Below are 16,505 nucleotides of genomic sequence, written 5' to 3' on the forward strand. Positions count from 1 at the left end.
CTATGAGGTAGTATAGTATGTGTGGATATTTTCCCACGGGATTATGGCTTAGTGCAATAATATATTGGCACGTGACAGAATGAAAGTAGTTATGAGATATAATTGAGATATTTTCTAAATATTGTGACATAGTGCAATAAGGTATTTGACCTGCACGTGATATAGTGGAATTATTATGAGTCATAGATGTATGACACCTGAATAAATTACGTAACGAAAATCCTAGAACCTAGCTACCACAACTTATGTGATTTGCCCTGTGTGGGCGTGTGTATTTGATTGGCCCTTCTGGCGTTTCAGTGAATCTAAATGGCCTTCGGGCGTAAGTAATGTGATTGGCCCTTCTGGCGTTTTAGTAAAGTTGAATGGCCCTTCTAGCGTAGCCGAATAGTGGCTTGATTATTCCGTTCATAAAATAGAACGAGACGCGCGATATTTTATGCCGGAATAGTGATGATACTTGCATAATGACTTCCGTGTGAGGTTACGGTGTCGCGGCATCCCGCTTCGGGAAGTTACGACACTACCAAAAAGTGACTTTTAGCCTCCGGACATATTGTCGCGGCTAGGGGGTTTGGTGGCTATATCTTACTTGTTGCCACGACAAACTAAATATGTGGCAAGAAGTACCTTTTTGCCTCGTGATTATCCTTTTGTTGCAAAAGGTGCATTTTTTGCAACCGTTTCAATGTGGTCGTGGCTTTAAGTCAGACCTTTTGTAGCGAACAAATTTTGCGCGTGGCTTTAATTAAGTGTTTGGTGTCGATGGCTGCAAAAAGGCTATTTAAAACATTAAATAATTATTTTCATTAAAAAAAATCAGAAAATAGAAAATAGATGTTAGCGTTCCCGCGGTTCTTTCGCTCGTTTATTTTGGTGAAAGTTGAATCTCAAATAACAAAAAGAAAAAGAAGAAACCGAAAACCCAAATATTTTTCACGGCTCGTTGCACCAGTGCCTTCTTCTTCACCGCCATTCTTTGCCTTCTTCTTCACGCCGATTCTTTGCCTTCTTCTTCACGGTTGCCTTCTTCTTCTTCACTACTTCTGCCTCCTTCTCCATTTCTTACTTTACCTTCAGGTAATCCATCATCTTCTTCCCCTACGTTTTATTTTAGAGATTTGTTTAAGAAATCGTATATTTTTTTGTGATTTGAAGCAGTTCATTATTTTATTTAAATCTATGTATCGTAAGAATATTTGATCAATTGATTCGACTTTTCTATTGTTAGAATATTGTATATATATATGAGGTTTTAATCCAATTTACGTTATTTTTGGATAAAAAGTTCGACTTTTCAAATTTAAAGCTTTAGCTTTCCTCGTATTGAGGTCTAGTTATGTTTTCATGGCTATTGCTTTCTTCCAATATGTGAGACCAATATTTGGTGGTAAATCCCACATTTGGACAGTTAATATGGCCTTGTCACAGTCTTTTTTTTATTGGTTCTCCTATGTTATGTTAGAATATGTTAGTGAATATATTAATTTTTGAACTTGATGTAGGATATGATATTCTTGTTGAACAAGATTGTCTTATTTTTTTTTATGTAGTTCTAGTTCAGTTTTTAAATGGATAAAAGTTGGATGGATCCGACTCTAGGAAGATGCAGTCGTAAGTATATACTTGGTTGTGAGAAATTTATCGAGTTTGCTTGGAATAATCGAATTAAGGAACTTGGTGGTGAGATTTACTGCCCATGTGTAGGATGCCTTAATCTAATGTTATTGCCTAAACATATAGTGGAACATCATATAAAGAATCATGGTATACTACGAAGTTATGTCCGTTGGACAAAGCATGGGGAGAGTGTGGAGGTAAATACCGAGTCTAATCGGGGTGATGATATGCATACAATGTTGCAAGATGCATTAGGATTTCAAAACATGGTTGGTATAGACAATGACATACCACCTAGTTGAATACAAATGAGTCTAGTCCCAGTGACACTTTCGAACGGATGAGCCAAATGAAGAAGCACATAAGTTTTACAAGTTGTTGAAGGAAGCGCAGACACACCCTTGTACCCCGGGCTGTACTAAGAGTTCAAAATTGTCTTTTCTAGTACGATTGCTTCATGTAAAGTGTCTTAACGGCTGGAGTAATCATTCGTTTGACATGTTGCTTGAGGTGTTAAATGATTCACTTCCAAATGACATCAATATGCCCAAGAATCATTATGAATCAAAAAAACAACTTCAGGATCTTAGGATGGAGTGCATTAAGATAGACGCATGTCCTAATGATTGTATGTTGTATTGGAAGGATAATAAACCAGTCATGGACAAGAATAACTGTGATGTATGTGGTGAGTCAAGATGGATAACGACTTCGGATTGTATAGAAAATAGATTTAGTTCATTTGCAAAACCTAAGAAAAAGGCTGCTAAGGTTTTGCGATACTTTCCTATAAAGCCAAGATTCCAAAGATTATTTATGTGCTCAAAAACTTCTAAAGATATGAGATGGCATGCTGATGATCGTACGAAAGATAGTGCTTTGAGGCATCCAGCTGACTCCAAGGAATGGAAAAGCTTAGACCAAAGATATCCTTCATTTGGTTTAGAATCTCGCAATGTCAGACTCGGAATGGCTAGTGATGGCTTCAATCCTTTTGGTAGTCTTAGTTCTATTCATAGCACTTGGCCCGTTATTCTAGTTCGTATAATTTGCTGCCTTGGATGTGTATGAAACAACCTTTTTCATCATGTCATTGCTAATTCCACGGCCCTAGCAAATCCCTGGAAATAACATTGACGTGTACTTTCGACCATTGATTGATGAGTTAAAGGAGTTGTGGGAGAAGGGAGTTGAAACGTATGATGCCTCTTCAAAACAGAATTTTAAAATGCATGCAGCTGTTTTGTGGACTATTAATGACTTCCCAGCATTTGCTAATTTGCCCGGATGGGGCACTAAAGGACAACTTGCCTGTCCCTCTTGCCATGAGAAGACTTGCTGAAAATGGTTGCAAAATGGGAAAAAGTTCTGTTATATGGGAAGTCGTAAATTCCTGCCACTTGATCATAGATATCGAAGGAATAAGAGTTCTTTTGATAACAAGACAGAAATGGGAGTTGCCCCAAGCCCCTTTACTGGAAGTGATGTACTTGCTCAATTAGATGGATTCGACCAAATCACATTTGGTAAGGTGAATAGTGATAAAGTTATTGGATAAAAGAGAAGTCGAGAGGATAATTCTTTGCCACACAATTGGAAGAAGATTAGTGTATTTTTTGAGCTCCCATATTGGAAATACCTTTGTTTACTCCATAATCTAGATGTCATGCACTCATGCACATTGAAAAGAACAACGGTGAAAGTTGGCTTGGGACACTGCTGAATTTAGAGAAGAAATCAAATGATAACCTGAAGTCAAGACAAGATTTGGTGTTAATGGGTATGCAAAAGTCACTTCATCCGATAGCTAAAGAGGGTAACAAATACTATATCCCCCCTGCTCCCTTTACCTTGTCCTTGACTGAGAAGAGGAAGCTTTGTCAATTCTTCAAATGTATGAAAGTTCCGGATAATTTTTCATCAAATATATCGCGTCATGTTCAGGTGAAAGAATGTAAAATACCTGGCCTAAAAAGCCATGATTGGCATGTTCTAGTGCAAAGAACCGCTTCCGGTTTGCAACACGTGGAATCTTACTTAAGGAAGTTACATTAGTTCTTGTTGACTCTCTAATTTCTACAAGCGGTTGTGTTCAAAAGTATTATGGGTTGCAGAGTTGGAACGTCTTGAGTACCAGATTGCTGTCACACTTATGCAAAATGGAAATGATATTTCCTCCATCATTTTTTGATGTTATGGTGCACTTGCCTATTCATTTAGCTGGTCAAGCTAAGCTCGGCTGGACCAGATTGTACTATCGATGGATGTACCCAATCGAAAAGGTCAAGTAAGTAAAGATAATAGTAATGGTTACTTTTGTTTGTATTTTGTTAAAATTTGAACTTAAATTTTGTCATCTTTTTATATTTATTCAGTACTTGTACACTTTGAAGAAGTATGTTCATAATAAGAGTAGAATAGAGGGATCCATTGCGAAGGGTATCTTGTCGATGAATGCTTGACTTTCGCTCAAGATACTTAGATGATGGGATGGAGACTAAGTTCAACCGACGGGGAGGAATGAAGAGTTCGAAGTTATCTTGTTGGATTGATGGACAGATTTTCTATTTTTTCGGGATCTGATCGTGCTTTAGGAAAGGAACGTTTAGGACTTTAACAGACGATGAGTGGGAACAAGCTCGTTTGTATGTGCTAATCAATTGTGAGGAAGTGGTACCATTTATTGAGTAAGTCCACTTTATTGAAATTGTGCCTTAGTTAAAAGAAATATTATTTATAAACCTATGTCAGAAATGCAATAATGTTTTGTACAGAAACACAAACAAGTGATTAGGGATGAGCTCGGGCGGGCAAGCAAAGTGCTAGGAATATGGACCGTATTCATAATGAACGGTTTGGTAAATGGTTTGAAAACCAAGTAAGTGTTAATTTTATGCAGTTAGATTATGTATATCAGTTTATGTACTCTATTTACTTTTTTCCAAAGTAGTTTTGTAGATAGCAATATGATTTCACAGTTTAGTAACATGCCTCAAGAAGGATTCTATTTGTTTTATTTATATTTATGTTTAGCTGATTTAGGGATATTTAGAGGATGTTTAGTACAGTTTAAATTTAGTTTCTTATTTAGGGATGTTTGTTCTACTTGGAATTTAGCTGCAGGTTCCTAGAGTATTGGTAATTAGTTTGTCCAACACAAAGAACAAGGAAAAAATAGGAAGATGTTAGTAAATCTCTCCCCCCCCTCCCTCCTGCATTAGTTGTTTCCTTTTCTTTTGGGTCCTGGAGAGTGGAAGACAAAGAATGTCTCTCTGCATTACCGAGTAATTAGTTGTAATAGCTCTTTTTCTTTGCTTCAAAATATATCTTGATCTAATGTCGACCTACTATAATGACTTTACTTTATCTAGTTGTGTTATCAATAGTGGTAAAGTTATTAGGGCTATTCATCAAACCTTATAATAATTACTCATGTACAACAATTTATATTCTGCTTCAGATAGAGTGTTCTGAGGTCTGAGCCTCAAACCTTGTAATAAAAGTCCAATATTCTGCCATGTTGTTTGTTGCAAAGAAGCCATTTTTTGTCTTCTTTCTTTTTGATTGGAGCTACTTGCACGATTACTTATGTTTCTTGAAGTTCAACATTATTTTTTCTCCTTATCCTGAATAGGTCCAAAGAAATGAAAAAGGATGGGGAGTTGGTCAATGAGCAACTTCGTGAGTTTAGCATATGGTCCTAGTCGATTTGCTTCTTGTTTCAAGGGCTGTATTGCAAATGGATACTGATTTCACACAAAAAGCTCGTGGAGTCCGCGAAGGAAAACTCAGAATAGTGGAGTTTTGTATCGGCCAGAAACGTCAAGCTTTATGAAAGCACGAAAAGACATGAACCCGGTGACGGTAGTGTGGGTTATTATGGTGTGTTGAATGACATAGTTGAGTTGCGTTATTGCAAGGAGAATAGAGTGTTTCTGTTCAAGTGTGATTGGTGGGATGTTATGACTCAGCACAGGAATGAAAATAGATGAATATGGGTTCACCATCGCGGAACTTTACACGAACCTCGCCACGAAAGTGAACCGTTTATTTTAGCATCTCAAGCTGAACAAGTTTTTATCTCCAAGATAATTTGGATGATAATTGGCGAGTTGTGTTAAAGACGCTTCCAAGGGACTTGTATGATATGGGTTGATAGTTGAGTCGACCGAAGATAACTACGCCTTGCATGCAGCAAGATGTGGATAACATAGTTAATGACACACCACGACATTAACGGTTGGACTAGGGTGAGATTGATGGAGTAGAAGTTGTTGCGGATACTATTGATGAAGATATCATTGACGATGTCGAATGTGATGAAGACTTCATCAATGATAGTGATTGTGATGAAGACATTGATAGTGATTGTGATGAAGACAATGACGGTGGACGATGATTATATGTAGTTTTTGTGCTATTTTTTTTTGGGAACAAACTCATTTTTGTCTGCTTTTTTTTTTTGTGGAACAAACTCGTTTTTTGTGCTATTTTTTTTTTTTATGTTTTGGGAGTGGTTATTATCTAGTGTCTTCCTTGATGGATTTACTTGATGAATTGCTTTATGTGACGATTTAGACAGTGCAATGGTCAAACGATTTCGAGAGGATCCTAATGGTGACGAGTGGTAAGTTTAACTAAACATTCTAGTTCATTATTGTCTTATGTTTAATTAATGAAGCTTTGGGCTTGTGTACAATTTGGAAAGTGGGTAAGGGGCACTTCTACCCTTCCTAAGGTATTTGACCAACCAAATGGCTCAAAGTTGGAATTGGTATGGAAAGGCGGACAACCCGGTGGGACCTCGGAAACATCCAAGCTTGTTCTCTGAATCTCTTGGAGTATTAATGGCAACGTCCACGTCGATTTGATTGGACAAAAATTGGGAGCTCCAAGATGTAGGCGACAAAGAGTGGTTATGGGATAACATTAAGGTATGGACATTTGATGGATCGCACACACTTGCACTAATTTAAAAACTGTCTATTTCATTTCTTAGTAGATCTTTTTTGTCTCGTTTTAGGATAAATGGGAACTTGATGAGACCGGAAGGAGCCCACTTTGGCTCGATTTCGGGGACGAATTCAGAAACAAAAAGAGTAAATGGAAAAGGAACTTTTATACCCGCTATGCCACATATGAAGAACGTATAAGCCATAGGCCAGAGCAACTATCGCAACAGGAGTGGGTTCAACTTATGGAGTTTTGGGATATGATACTCTGGAGCATCAAGTAGGAAAAAGTGTAATGTTTAGCTTAAGTATTTTTATAGGGTACAATACTAACTAGGAGATCTTTTTGTATAGGCAATTTCTAAACGTAATAGGGCTAACCGTGCTAAGCAAATAGCTTAAGCATCTTTGTTGGAAGAATAAGTTTTCCCCAATTTGAAGAGATAATGGTACATATGCTTATTATTTTTATTTTCCCATCTAGGCATTGAATTTGACTAGTGATTTACAATTAATAAATTTCTTTATATTTGGTTAGAGTCGGAGAGGTCGAGCACCCCTTCCCTAGGAGATCTTTTTGTGAGGACTCACACAAGTTCACAAGCATGACGGCTCTTGATGATCAATCAAGAGAATACATTGTATGTAACAATTTCATCTTAGTAATAGCTTCAGGTTTAAATATCATACTTTCTACTGTATTTAATATCCGTGTATAATTTTTTTTTGGAATACTGAAGCACAAAATGAAAGACCTAGCGGTATAGATGAACATGGGACACAACTACCCTCTCGGATGAGATCTATAGGGAAGTGATGCCTCCAGGCATGGGACATGGACGTGAGGTTGAAGGGACGAGGTGTAACCCCAATCAGCTACTTTGGCTCCCGACTATCTTCAGACAATCGTGTGAATGACCTGGAAAGCCAGTTGGCTGAAATGCAAATAGTAGCACAAGAGAAGGAGGAGGAAAGATGACTTAAGATTGAAGAGATTAAGAGGCAAGCACAAGAGAAAGCTGAGCAAAGGCGACATGAAATAGATGAGATGAAGAGGCAGTTGGATGCACGAGATGCGGACATGGAAACACGACTTATGCAAAAGGTGGCTAATTTTGCCCAAATGGTATCACATATATGCGTAAACATGCTTAGTTTCTTGTCTATGAATGTTCTTTTTCTTTATAACTGAAATGGGTCTCTTAGAGTCAGTAGTTATCTTCACCCGTTAAAAACCTTCCCGGATGCATATTGTTAAGCCATTGAGTCCAAATATTTGTTTAAGTAGTTAGCTTAGATTTCATGGCAACTTGGTTAGTTCTGGAAGTGGTTTTGAGCTTAATATCAAGTACTTCCAACTTTGAGTCCAAATAGTATTTAAGTAGTTGCTTAGAGTTCAAGTCAGGAACCCGATATACACTGGTTTCAATAAACTTCCCTTTTTGTACCCTAAAAATGTAATTCAGTAGATTGATCAAACTGTTTATATCAAATAGAAGTCAGAGTGGTAGACCACTTGACAATTGTGATGCCAACTAGATAAAATTTCCGATGTGAATACTAATAAAACCACATACTAAAACTTTTTTTTTCTAAAGGGTAATTTGTATAAATAGCAAACAAATGGGTTACAAGTTGTTACAGTACTAGTGAAGTAGCTCATGAGAATGGAGGCACCATCGCTAATATCCTCGGTATATTTCGTCATTGAATCTATAGTAGTTAAGATGCAATACTCGCTTGCCACATGTTCGATTTCCTTTGTTAAGAAAAATATCATGGTCCTAGAATCAATTTGCACCCCGATCTTTTGATGCCGCGCCCTTAGTGCCTTAGTGCCCATCGAGTCCCTCGCTCCAACTGCTTGCATCTCAATCAGCTCTATGGATTTCTTGTTGGCCTTTCCATGACTTGACTTGCTGCAGCCACTTCTTCTTCCTCATTCTTGAATGATCACGCCCATCCACCCAACATCCCTTGAAGAGGACCATCTGTGGTTGAGATTATTTTGACCACTTATGCTTTGTTCCAACTGCATAATTTCTGTTGCTTCCTCTCGATTTGATCATCAACATTCCAAGTATCCATGAACTGTTATGTTTCTGGTCCTCTCTCCATCTTGATGTCAAATGCCATCAGCTTAATCCTCGTATCCTCTATCACTGATTTCACCAATTTTGGAATATAAGTTACCTTATATTACTTATGCAAAAAGGAAAGTTGCATCACACGATATTAGTGTGGTTAAAAATCAAGTACAATAATGATAAGTATGTACGATGATCTAGACTAGTAAAGACTATGTATACCTATTCACATAAATAACTTATATCAGTTTTTATTATTAACCATGTGCCAGGTGGTGTCCAAGTCTAGAGCAAGCTAGAGTTCCTATTTGATCGTTACAAAGGTTGGTTATATTAGTGCTACTACTTAAACAACTGTTGTAAAAATTTCTACTGAATCTAACAGTTTCTTGTAGGAAACAAACCTATTATTGTTGGCTGTTGTTGTTTGTTTTTTCTTTCTACATACATTGTGGTTATTATGTTATAATAGTGTAACTACTTAAACATTCTATAATAGCTTGAGCTCAGGTTCTTACCATCCCACTAGAGTGTTGCACAAACTTGAACTATCGGAGTTGTTGAATATATATTAGGATTAAAAGAAAGTTACCCAAATCATTTTAAATGCTGATTGACCTTTTTTCTGTTCATTTTGATAGATTATTATGAGACAAGAAGGGAACTATGGAAGTGTTGTTCTGAATAATAGACCTTTAATTTCCTAAGCTTGATTGTATTCAACTGCGTGCTTCTTGTTTTGACTCTTGGTGCCTTTTTTGAGTGTTGTCCTATGTTTTGACTTTTGAGATATTGTCTACTCTGGTGTCTTTGTTGAAATGTGAAAATGAGGTTGTCACGCGTTTTAGTAGTAGGATGATCGATCCTCGCATTAAGCGTTAGATTCTAACCGTGATCCATGTAAGAAACCATTTAAGTAGGATATTTCACTTAAACTTGAGTTTAATCTTGGATGGCTAGTGAGATCTTCACGAGCCTCCCGATAAGCCCATTTTTGGATTGAAGTTTCGTTACTCCTACTCAATTGGGAAGAGGTGCTAGAGCAGGGTTATGCTTGAACTGCTATCGCTAGATCTCGTTTAAGCTTACTTGGTCGGCTTTCTTCATGAAGAAAAATGATGACCCAATTTCAATAACATCGGGGACCGGCGAGGATATGAACCGGGCATATCCGGGAACAAAAATTGGTCTTGTAAAACTCTCGTCGAGAGTCTTTGACTTCTAGATATTCTGTATACACATATCAGTCCGTTACCATGGTTCTGCTTTTTATTACGATGCCTATAAGAAATTGGGGACGGGTGTTCCTACACTCAACTTGTATTGATTTTCTCTCACTCTCATTCTCTTCTGGTAGTAGAAGAAAGAGCATATCGAAAACCCAACCATGGTGTTCATCAAACCCACAAAGTCGAGGGCTTACTTTAAAAGCGTTATCAAGTCAAGTTCGTGAGAAGGAGAGCTGGAAAGGCGGACATGTGGCTCGTGATCCGCCTTATCAACAGGACAAGAACAAGTCACGGGACACCCAAATATCGTTTTGTTATGCGGTTTACCAACAAAGATATAATTACTCAGATTGTATCTACTAGTATTGCTGGTGATATGATACTTACATCGGCTTATGCCCATGAACTGCCCGATATGGGCTTTGATGTTGGTCTCACCAATTACTCTGCAGCTTAATCGGCTTTTCTTGGCTCGCCGTGGTGTCCCAAAACTTTTCGAGACGGATGAGGAGTAGGAGGGAAATGTTGAGGCAACTGGGAAGATTTTTCTATTGAGCTCACTGATTCCGGAGGCCTTCCGTGCATTGCTTGATGTAGGCCTTATTAGAACAACAACCTGGTGCACTTAAGGGTGCATTGGATGGTGGGCTTGACATTCCTCACCTGACAAGAGATTTTGCTGGATTTAATAAAGAGAATAAGCGGTTGGATGCGGGGGGTTCACCAAAGTATGTCTATGGTGGCCATGTCGCTTTATATGATGACGCTTAATAGAGGATGAGCCGGAGAAGTACCGGACCCATTTCTCTGAGTACATTAAGAAAGGCATTGAAAGCCGATAGGGAGAAGAACCGCATGCGAGAAAGGTACATGCTGGTATTTCGTGGCCGATCCAACAAAGATAGAAATCAGAAGAAAGAGGCTCAAGGCACACAAGAGGTTCAACTTGAAGAAGTCGACATATGATGAGAGGAGACCTTCTGGATCGGGCCGCGGACCGATTGTCAAGCCCGGCTCTTCAAGAAGGAAGTGTTTTAATAATTTCTTTGCATTGCCTTCTTGTGAGATCGTAGGATCGAAGAAGCAAGAAGTTTATTCAACCCGAGACATCTACTTTCTTTGCTGAATGGACCGCTGTTTGAAAGCACCTATGTTTATCAAACCCATTTCATCATGCTATTATTATACCGCCGAGAGCACCCCCATTGGTGCAACATCGATCAATTTCATCACCGCCCTCCATTTCGAGCTACAAACAAAGATAACATAAAATTCAAATTTCAAATGCAAAATCATGATTTCTAAGATTTTCATATATATGCCATTGTCCAAAAATATCAAACTCATAGTTTGGGGAAATTACTGCCATGAGAAGTGGCGCTTCACATTGAGTAGACTAACTACACTCTAGACCCCCGTAAAATACATTAAGTAATTGTTTGCATCATGAGAAACACCAACTGCTACATGACCTAATCAAGACTTAACACTATCATATTTAAGGATTTGCAATGACAATTTGCCAAACTAGCTATGTTTTCTAAGACCCTAGCAAGTCCTCAAACTTTGTCGATATATGTCTACTAAGAAAAGATCCAACTAATGTGCGAAAGGTGCTGAAGTTCCTCCTTTTAAGCATAAAACACTATTGTTGATGCCATTGAACAGCCGGGTGTCTATTTCAAACTCAAAAGTGGTGGTGGACACACCAAAACAAGATATATGGCCACAAGCCGCAATCCTATGCTCAACACACCAAAACAAGATATATGGCCACTAAACCCTAAACCCTAAACTAACCAAACTCAACATACCTAAATCCTATGCTCCTTCACGATATCGTCCAAATGAACTTGCACCGGTCAAATTGTATGCCTCCATGAACTCGCTTTTGTGCATCCCTCCTCGAATCGCAGATCCCACCCAATTGCGGCCTTGATTGAGCAAGCGAAAATTTCATCGACGACGGGGTGCTGTCAAAATTAAAACACAAAACTACATTAGTATATACATTTACATTTATAAAATACCAAAACAAAACAAAACAAAACAAAAATTAACGTTGTAAGATATTAACTCACCAGATTATGATATGGAAGACTCATAGGAGTAAAGACTAAGATGATCGTGGTTTATCATTCTCATATGACTATTGTTTTCGCATTCAACTCATGTATCTACTAACACACTCCCATGGATAAGACGGAATGGGTCCGCGTTGTTCAAGTTGAATCAAGTGATTCTGCCAATTACTCCAGTAGGAAGACGCAATATTAAATTTTACATCATACCCGCGTCCGGAAGTAGTTCGCGTCGAGCTCTTTGGTTTTGGGGGATCTGAGGGTACAAACTGCATATGACCCAACTGACGCACAACCCTCGCAACATTGTACTGCTCGACATTATCAAGAAAGCATATAAATCCCTCGAAAAATGCTATTTCATCCACCGGCCGTGTAGCTCGGACTTCAACATAGGGATACCATTCAACCTGTCAAATAGCATATGATCGAGGAAATTAATCATTAATCACATACTAATAATATTAATTAATAAATAAAACTATTTACATACAAAAATACTTACATCGGGTACAAGTCATATTATCAATGGTGGCTCGGGTATACTTCAATGCAAATGTCTTAGCATAAAAAGATCGAGTAACCGAAAGTACTATTAGCACGGGACATGCTCAAATGATAGTCCCTCATTTGGGTATGGCCTGGCTAACACCGGAAGTACTCATAAATCCATGCCTACATTAATATAGACACCGAAGTTAATATTGTAATAGATAGATAAAATTGACATTGAAAAGAAAAACAAAAAACTAATACCGTGGGAGAGTGAAATAGCCCTGAACACCCTTCACCTTGGCACTTGTGGCAGTCCCAAGACTTCCCACATAAGTAAGCCGCAAGGTACGCACTTACCACGCCAGTAGTCTCTCGATCTCGCAAATTTCGAAAGCCTCAGATAACAAACGGAACTGCAGTTCCAGACGGTCGGTAAAGGCGTACATCCAAAGAAAAATAACAGATAAGCTCTCACAAAGAAATCGCACCTCTTTTGGGTTGACGCTTTCTTCACAACAACCCCATTTTCATCACGAATCTTCATCTCTTTACCTTCCCAAAAAACCGCTTCATCAAGAAATCCATCCTAACTTTGAAGTGAACTTATTGGATTTCATCTCCATATCTATCTTATCCATGGGTATGCCAAGATTTTTGTGGAGAAGTCTTTTTGTTCTGTTCCAAGGTCAAATCGTTGTCCCTACCACCGCTTTGCCTCTCCGATCGAACTCCTAAGAGTTGGGAAACATCGCCCAACGTGGATTGTCATCTCGCCCCACCCACGGCATATGAAACGGTTTGGTCTCCGATGCCACCTTCCACAAACGCAGAGACCAACACAGATCCCGATGCCTCAGATACACCTAAGACCGAAAGCACATAAGCCGGTCCTTTGAAGCTCCACGAAAAGTAGAACAGTCCAACACTCTCCTCCTCGATATCCCATTGTACTAACTTGTTGAGGTGCCCATGGCACTTCAACACCCCTCGCCCGGCCTAAAACAACAAAACTTAGTATTAATGTATGCACAAGTTTCAGAATACAAAATTTAAATACTAATAGACACTATATGATAATATTACCCCCCCCTCCCAAACATCGCGAGCTACGCAGTAATCGCGATAGTCATACAATAGATGTGACACACCCAGGCCACCTCCATAAACACCTCTCTCGAACTCCAAGTCATTGTTGACTTTCTCACAATATTCACCGGAGGTACAGTGCATGTGGACTTCAGTGGACTTCCTCGCCATCATCCTCCTCCTCCTCCCTCATCCTCCTCATCCTCCCTCATCCTCCGCATCCATCAACACCCTCTTCACACATCTTCTTCATCATCACCTACAGACTACACTCTTCCCACGATCCATATTTACATCATCTACATCTACATCTTCATCTTCATCTAAATCTAAATCTAAATCTACATCTACATCTACATCTAAATCTACATCACTCATAATTGTTTGCTTTCTTCTCTTTTTGATTTCCTAACTCTACACCACTTACTACATTACCGATCATCCGCTTTCCGATCCCCTCTACGGACCGATGCCGAGGTAGTTGTTGCCTCTCTCTTTTTTTCGTGCTCCTCATGACCCTAACTACTACTCCCCACCTAACAACTTCTTAGCACCCGTGAAAACACTTTTTGCTGCATTCTTCACATTCATTCTTTGTTCGAGGCATTGCTACAAAATAAATAGGAGTTAAAAATAAGACATTCAACTAATTCAAATTGTTGCAATACCAACGGAAAAAACAAATAACGAAATAAAGCGCGGTGTGCATGCCAATCTATATCTAAGGTGTGCATGTATTTCTAGGCCATTTACCCGAGCTTGCTTTTGCTTTCAAAATGGATTGAAGGGATAGACCTTCTTCCTCGTTAATCTTAGGTGTTTTTGTTTAGTCGAGGAGGACTATAATGCAAAAATGATCGTAAATGACTGGCCGGAAAGGGAGGAGAAAACAATTCAAATGGATAGCATGCCGAAAATGATCTACTATTATTATAAGAGGGGCCCCTCTTTCTTAAGTTATAGCATCGCTTCGAATGGACGTAACGACAAGAGCTTGATTCCGACTCACTTACGCTTCTGATATGTCGGCAAGTCCAATACGCACAAAAAGAAAGAAGTTGACCCCAAGACCACCACCGCTTGCATTTCATCTCAAGAAAGATGAAATAAGCATTTACCTTTTTGCTTTGGCAAAGACTACTCGCCAGCGTAGACTTTTCTAGCTTTATTGTCGGGCTCTAAGCCTACCACTTTGAAAACCTAACCTTCGCTCGACAGAGCTAACCCTTTGATATGAAAGTTTTCCAACCCACCCGAGAGGAGAGCTAGGAACCTAAGGAAATAAATTCAATTGGGCTCTACATCATCCGAACTAAATAAGCTTCGGTCTTAATTTCAATTCTAATCCGCATATAGAATTAGAACCGGCTATCCCATGATCGCGGATTTGATCATCATTATAGGGCGAGAAACCACGCTTATGACGAAAAAGGGGAGCATTATGTCCGATCAATACACCACCTGGCGCTCTAATTCTAATAAAGGGTGCTATGGAAGAAATTAGGCACTAAACCGAGGTTTAGCGGTGCTTATCACTCAAGACGCGCCGCATCGCCCGCCGGTTTATCGAAGATATTCTGAAAAGCTTAGTGCAAGTGTCGACTACACGAGCATTCCCTTTACTCGGCAGAGCTTTCAAGAAAAAGGAAATAACTACTGACGGATAATCTTCGCTCGACTACACGCCAGCCTTTTCACCAAGAGCTTGTTCCACACTTGGCGATAAGGGAAGTACTTTGGAATGATTTGATTGGGACGCTAGTGAAGTTAATGAAAGCACCGCTTGCATGGTTCCATCAACGCTTTTGTGTGTTCCTCAATCGAATTCATAATCTATAAAGCTATAAAGAAGAGATGCCCCGTAGAAGACTCCAGCCACCGGCTAACAAAAGGCTAAGGATACCCATTTAGTTGTTTGTTCTTATGCCGACTAAAGCTAGTCATTGCCACGCCTTGAATCTCCTAGAAATCCCCACTCGTAGCCCTCGACTCAGGTGTTAAGCATATTATCGGGTTTCTTACCAAAGCCTTGGTTGGCTCAACTTTTTCTATCTCTAATTGCTAGACCAAAATCCCCACTTTAAGCCCGCCTAGAATCTTGCTTCCGGCTCCCTCTGAGAAGTCGCTTTAAACCCCATCCCCCTATAAGAGGTCGAATTGCTTATACAAATAACCCGCTACCTCTCAAAGAAATCTGAGTACTTAACATTTTCGATCCCATATCGAGGAAGCGAGCCAAAATGAGCCATCAATACAAGATAGAATATATAGGACTCCCTTCTTTTTCAAATTTTAGCCACGCCGACCGGATCAATCCACTTTAGCTCAAAACTCTAATAGAGTTCAAAACTCTGACAGAGTTCACCGAATATGTTAATTCACCGAACTCTGACAGAGTTCAAAACTCTGACAGAATTCACCGAACTCTGACAGAATTTAAAACTCGACAGTTCAAAACTCGGCTGCATTTCACCGAACTCTAACAGAATTTAGAACTCTGACAGAGTTCAAAACTCTGACAGAGTTCAAAACTCTGACAGAATTCAAAACTCTGACAGAATTAAACTCTGACAGAATTTAGAACTCTGACAAAGTTCAAAACTCTGACAGAATTTAAAACTCTGACAGAGTTCACCAACTCGACAGCAATTTAGAACTCGGCCGTATTCAAAACTCGATGCAATTCACCGAACTCTGTATCTACTTGCATAAAGTGCTTAGTAGAGTCCTTGCCTTGCTTGCTTCGGGTATCCCTAAGAAAGACGATATCAACAAAGGTGAGACTGATTGATTGAATTAATCAAATAATTCAATTAATTAGGGCTTGCTTCTGAATGAGCTTATCGGGCCTTTATCGCTTGCTTGGTCCCCACGCCCGGTGGGAGGTAATGTCGAGCTCTGCTCCTAATCAAGGAGAAGCAGCCAGCGTCTATTTGCCGCGGTTTTACGATTGTA

General features: G+C 39.2%; 1 protein-coding gene and 2 pseudogenes across 1 annotated transcript in view; all 3 read left to right on the forward strand.

Annotated features, from left to right (window-relative positions):
* The window catches only part of LOC147501762 (phospholipase A1 PLIP2, chloroplastic-like), a 66,904-nt gene that overhangs the window by 30,163 nt on the left and 20,236 nt on the right, over positions 1-16,505 (forward strand). The window lies entirely within an intron of this gene.
* On the forward strand, positions 2,119-3,178 carry LOC147501763 (uncharacterized; annotated as a pseudogene).
* LOC147501764 (large ribosomal subunit protein uL18z-like) lies at positions 10,047-16,385 on the forward strand (annotated as a pseudogene).

The sequence above is a fragment of the Coptis chinensis genome, chromosome 4 (genome assembly GCF_015680905.1).
Source record: "Coptis chinensis isolate HL-2020 chromosome 4, ASM1568090v1, whole genome shotgun sequence".
Taxonomy (NCBI): domain Eukaryota; kingdom Viridiplantae; phylum Streptophyta; class Magnoliopsida; order Ranunculales; family Ranunculaceae; genus Coptis; species Coptis chinensis.